The sequence below is a fragment of the Equus asinus genome, chromosome 2 (genome assembly GCF_041296235.1).
Source record: "Equus asinus isolate D_3611 breed Donkey chromosome 2, EquAss-T2T_v2, whole genome shotgun sequence".
In the NCBI taxonomy this organism is placed as follows: domain Eukaryota; kingdom Metazoa; phylum Chordata; class Mammalia; order Perissodactyla; family Equidae; genus Equus; species Equus asinus.
Window position 1 is genome coordinate 78,090,851 of NC_091791.1, and position 6,611 is coordinate 78,097,461.

At 36.6% G+C, this 6,611-nt stretch overlaps 1 pseudogene; it reads left to right on the forward strand.

The window, feature by feature from the left end:
• The first annotated feature begins 2,904 nt into the window (after window positions 1–2,904).
• Window positions 2,905–3,885, forward strand: LOC106831335 (RAD9, HUS1, RAD1-interacting nuclear orphan protein 1 pseudogene; annotated as a pseudogene).
• Window positions 3,886–6,611: the final 2,726 nt, after the last annotated feature.

Here is a 6,611-nt window from a genome sequence, read left to right on the forward strand (position 1 = left end):
ATTTACAATAGCATCAAAAGGGTAAAATGCTTAGGAGTAAACTTGAGAGAACTGCAAAATTTATACTCTGAAAAGTACAAAACATTGTTGAAAGAAAGTTAAAAATGACCTTTAAGTACCTGGAAAAACATCTCATGTTCATGGGTCAGAAGGACATTAATGAAGGTTATAGCTGAGAGAAAGAAAATAGAAAGAGAAGACAAAATTAATGCAACAAAAGTTGGTTCTTTGAAAAGATCAACAAAATTGGCAGACCATTTGCTAGATTGACTAAGAAAAGAGAGAACTCAAATTACTAATATCAGCAATGAAAAGGGGGATAGTACTACTGGTTTTACAGAAATAAAAGTATTATAAGAGAATGTTATGAGCACTTATATGCCAACAATCTAGATAACCTATGTAAGATGGACATCTTGATAGGAAGATTGACACAATGTACTATAACTGGCTCAATAAGAAACAGAAAATCTGAATAGATCTGTAACTACTAAGGAGGTTGAATCAGTAATCAAAAACCTCCCAACAAAGAAAGACTCCAAGATCAGATGGCTTCACTGGCAAATTCTACCAAACATTTAAAGAATTAACAACAATTATTCTTGAAAAATAGAAGAGGAAGGAGTATTTCCTAAGTCATTATATGAGGCCAGCATTGCTCTATTCCAAAACCAGACCATGACACGATGAGAAAAGAAAACTACAGAGCAATATTGCTTGTCAATATTGATGCAAAAATACCAGCAAAACAAATTGAGCAGAATAGTAAGAAGATCATATACAATGAGCAAGTGGATTTATTCCTGGAATGCAAGGATAGTTCAACATACAAAAATCAACCAGCACACTAATAAATAAAGGAAAAACCACATGATTATCTCAATTGATGCAGAACAAGCATTTGATGTAATTCAAAACCCTTTCTTGATAAAAACAGTAAACTAGGAAACTTCCTCAACATGATGAGGGCCATATATGAAATGCCCACTCATAACATGATACTCAGTGGGGAAATTGAATGTTTTTCCTCTAACATCAGGAAAAAGACAAGCATGCCCACTATCTCCTCTCCTAGTCAACATAGTATTTGAAGTTCCAGCCAGAACAGTTAGGCAAGGAAAAGAAATAAAAGGCATACAAATTGGGAAGGAAGAAATAAAATCATCTGAGTTCACAGATTATATGATCTTATATTTAGAAAACCTGAAAGATTCTATAACAAAATTATTAGAACTAATAAATGATTTCAGGAAAGTAGCAGAATACAAAATCAACATGCAAAAATCATTTGCATTTCTATACACTAATGAATCACAACCCAGAAAGGAAATTAGGAAAACAATTCCATTTATGAAAGCATCAAAAAGAATAAAATATTTAGGAATTAACTTAACCAAGGAAGCAAAAGACTTGTACATTGAAAACTACAAAAGGTTGCTGAAAGAAATTAAGACACAAACAAATAGAAACACATCCTATGTTCATGGATTGGAAGACTTAACATTTTTAAGATGTCAATACTACTAACATGTTATAGAGATTCAATGTAATCCCTATCAAAATCCCAACAGCATTTTTTGCAGAAACAGAAAAATACATCTAGAGTTCATATGGAATCTCAAGGTACCCTGAATAGCCAAAATAATCTTTAAAGAAAAATAATTTGGAGAACTCACACTTCCTGATTTTAGAATGTGCTACAAAGATGCAGAATCAAAACTGTATGTATTGTGAATAATGCTGCACATATAGGAGTGCATATCTTTTTGAAATAGTGTTTTCCTGTTCTTTGGATAAATACCTGGAAGTGGAATAGTGCCCATCAGTGGATGAGTGGATAAAGAAAGTGTGGTGTGTGTGTACATATACATATACAATGGAATACTGCTCAGCCATAGAAAAGATGAAATCTTGCCATTTGTAACAATGTGGATGAACCTTGTGGGTATTATACTAAGCAAAATAAGTCAGACAGAGAAAGCCAAATACCATATGATTTCACTCATAGGTGGAAGATAAAACAACAAACACATAGATACAGAGAATAGATTGGTGGTTACCAGAGAGGAAGGGAGTAGAGAAAGAATGAAAGCGGCAAAGAGGCACGTTTGTAAGGTGACAGGTGGCAATTAGACTTTTGGTGGTGAACATGATGTGGTCCATACAAAAATCGAAATATAATGATGTACACCTGAAATTTATTTAATGTTATAAGCCAATGTTACCTCAATAAAAAATAAATAAAAACAGTGTAGAACTGGCATAAGGGCAGACATACAGACCAATAGAATAGAATAGAGACCCCAGAAATAAACCCTTGCATATATGGGCAGTTGATTTTCGATGAGTGCCGAGACAATTCAGTGAGGAATGGACAACCTTTTCAATGAATATGCTGAGAAAACTGAGTATTTACATGCAAAAGAATGAAGTTGGATCCTTACATTACACTGTCTAAAAAAAAGTCACTTAAAGGTGAGTAAAGACCTAAAAATAAGAGAGAAACTATAAAACTTAGAAGAAAATAAAGAAAAAATCTTAACAACATTGGATTGGTGATGATTTCTTGTTTATGATGCCAAAAGCACAGGCAACAAATGAAAAAATACATAAATTGGACTTTTATCAAAATTAGAAACTTTTGTACTTCAAAGGATAGTATCAGAAGAGGGGAAAGAGAACCCATAGAATGGGAGAAAATTTTGCAAATCATATATCTAATAAGGTTTTAATATCTGGAATATATAAAGAATACCTACAACTGAGTAACAAAATCCAAAAATGGGCAAAGGACTTGAATCATTATTTCTCCAAAGAAGATATACACAATGAGCACATGAAAGGATGCCCAACACCACTCATTATTAGAGAAGTACAAATCAAAACCAAATTAAGATCCCTCTTCACACCCATTAAAATGGCTGTTTTAGGAGCGGAGGCAGAGCTTCTCTGGGTGGGCGTGGGTTGGAATTGTAACCTCTTCCCTAGCCTAACTGTAACCAGCATCATCTGGTTACTAACCACTCTTCATTCACCTATTGATGCCTCCCAGAAAGAAACGTCATCAAGGTCCCCAGAAAGCCCAGCTTCTCCACCAGAAATCACTGGAGGGCCCCAAATATTGCTATGGATCTCCACAGCTCCCCTTCACCCACATAGATAGATGCCCATTGACCACAACACCATCCCTTCCTGGGTATTGCCTCAGTTTGATAGAACAGCAGAAAACTGGTTCCCAGTCTACCAGAAACATCATTACCAATGCCAGGCAAGACATTGGAGTTGAAAATCTACCACCTCCAAGTTCCTACATCAGGCACTTGAGAGAGTCCATATTCTTCCAGTTCACCCGCACTTGGGATCCTTTTAGTCAGGGAGTGCCCCAATCGATCAGGAAAGGACATTTCTGGAAGCCCCTTAGTTCCAGTGCTCAGTTCCCAAAGCTGTGGGGAACTGTCAGCACATTCACTTCAGAGTTTACGCTGTGTGTTCATTCCACCTGATATCCAGACCCCAGAGTCATCTGTGAAGGAAGAGCCCATTCCCCCAAGTCAGAAGGCAACAACCTTCCACACTGCTCCCTTCACACCGTGCTCCCGAGAGTCTAGAGCCCGGGCCTGTTCTGTCCGAGGAGAAGAATAGGATAAAGGTTACATGGAGGAGACGACCACACCTTTATACTTACTCGGAAGAAGAGGGAGCTAAGAAAAAGCCAGTTCCTGAAAAACTGACTGGATTTCTCAGATGTCAGTAGTCTCAAGAAATTGATTGCTGGTTTTCATAGAGTTGCTAGAGTCACTTTTCTGGCTCACAAGAGAGCACATCAATAGAACAAAATGGAAATAGTACCGGTAACATCAATAGAAAAAAGACATTTCACCCAGAATCTTGGAGTCATAAGGGAATTCAGGTCCCAAATTTGCTTTTTAAAATATCTTGTCATAAACTACTTTTAGTGTCATAAGCAGTTCACTTCATATTTTTCTTGTATTAACTGTTTAAAATTTTTAAATTTCTTTCAGTAACTGCTTAAAATGTATGTAAATAAATGGTTGCAGAAAATTTGGAGGGGAATCCTGCTTTTGACTCCAGAATGCAGCCGTATGCCCCAGCCACAAAATGTCTTTCTTAATTGTTTCCTTTAACTACTAATTAACTTTAATCACCTCATTCAAACTAATTCATTCTGCATTTCTGAGTACCGACTGTTTGTCAGGCTCAGTGTCGGCTTCCTCTGTGACCTGATGGGTGAAAAACTCAGAGCAAAGTCTGACTTTTATAGTGGAGCTGCCAGCTCTGCAACCCTGGCTCACCTGCTGAGAGGGCAGGATGAAGAAAGAGCAGCATGCCTTGTTTTAGTGAATAGAGTAGGATGGGGGAGAGAAGGGGACTCAGATAAGTTACTTAGGTGTCCTGTGTTTTGATTTTTTGTTTCCAATCGAAGAAATCTGTAAATATTAAATAGGTGGCAGAATGATTTCTTGTAGTTACTGTTTAAAATATGTGCAAATAAATATTGAAAGTTTTCAGAGAAAAAAATGGCTATTTGAAAAAAACCTGAAAATAAAAAGTGCTGGGGGCGATACGGAGAAATTGGAATGCTGGTGCATTACTGGTAGAAATAATATGATATTTTATTAAAAGTTTAAATGATTAGCATTGTTATCCATCTAGTTCACTTCTAGGCACATACCCAAAAGAGTTGACATCGGGGACTCAGTCACTTGTACATCACTATTCATAGCAGCATTAATCACAAGAGCCAAAAGACGGATACACCATAAATGTCCATTAACGGATGAACAGGTAAACAAAATGGGGTATATACATTCAATGAAACAGTATTCAGACTTAAAAAGGAATGAAATTCTGACATCTGCTACAACATGGATAAATCTTGAAAACATTACATGAAATAAGCCAGACAAAAAAAGGACAAATATTGTATGATTCTATATATGAGAAGTACCTAGTATAGGCAAATTCATCAAATAGATGTTCCCAGGAGATGGGATAATGGGTTAATTGGGAGTTATTGTTTAATGGGTACAGATGATGAAAAAGTTCTGGAAATCAATATTTGTGATGGTTGCACAACATTGTGATTATACTAAAGCCACTGAATTGCACAGTTAAAATGGTAAATTTTATGTTACGTATATTTTACCACAATAAAGAAAATAACTCAGTCTGAACTATAGAAAGAAACTAGACTGAATAAAATGATGCAGGGGTCTGTGGGACAAAAACAAAAGATCTACCATTTGTTTAAGTGGAATCCCTTATGAGGAGGAATATAGGCCTGAAAAAATATTTGAAGAAATTATATTTGAAAATTTCTCAACTTTGGCACAAGACCTAAATCTACAGATTCAAAAGGGAAGTAAACCACAGGAGGATAAATAGAAATAAAATAGAAATCCATGCAAAGACACATCTTAATCAACCTTCTGAAAACTAATAATAAAGAAAAAACTCTTGGGGCCAGCCCAGTGGCATAGTGGTTAAGTTCGTGCACTCCACTTCTGTGACACAGGGTTCGTGGGTTTGGGTCCTGGGTGCGGACCTACCTACCACTAATCAAGCCGTACTATGGCAGCATCCCACATGCAAAACAGAGGAAGATTGGCACGGATGTTAGATCGGGAACAATCTTCCTCAAGCAAAAAGAGGAAGATTGGCAACAGATGTTAGCTCAGGACCAATCTTCCTCACCAAAAAGAAAAAGAAAAATTCTTGAAAGAGGTTAGAGAAGAACTGTGTATTATCTACAATGAAACACCAATACAAATGGCAAGAGATTTCTCACTCGAAAACTTGGAGGTTAGAAGTATATGGCAGAAAATTGTTCCAGTGATTAAAGTAAATAATTATCAACTGCAAATTCTTTATCTACTGAAAATATCCTTTGGGAATGAAAGAGAAATATTTTCTCAGATAAAAGGAAATAGAATTTGTTGCTAGGTGACCTACCTTCAAACAATGGCTAAGGGAAGTTCTTCAAGGAAATGATAACAGAAGGAGACTTGGAAATTCAGAAAAGAAAAAAGGGAACGGGTAAAAGAATGAGTTTGTATAAAAGACTATTCCCATGAGGTTGTTAAATCATATTCCATATTGGAAGCAAAAAACACTATCTGATATGGTGGTCAACATATAGAGAGAAAATACTAAGGACAATCATATTTCAAAAATGGAATGTGGGGGCTGGCCCGGTGGCATAGTGATTAAGTTTGCGTGCTCTGCTTCAGCAGCCGAGGCTTCAAGGGTTTGGATCCTGGGCATGGACCTACACACTACTCATCAGGCCGTGCTGTGGAGGTGTCCCACATACAAAATGGAGGAAGATTGGCACCGATGTTAGCTCAGGGACAAGCTTCCTCACAAAAAAAGAAAAAAAAAAATGGGGCCTGTAAAGAAGTAATATTCTATACCTCATTGGAACTGATAAAACATCACTACCAGTCAACTATGAGCAAACACTAAAAATGGTACAAAAAATATACTCAATGTTAATGTTGCCAAGGTCAACCCTCAACTAACAGGATCTATTCTGAGGTGCATCCTTTAGAGTTATTCAGACTCCTTAGTGGTTTTAGTCTCTTTGTCCC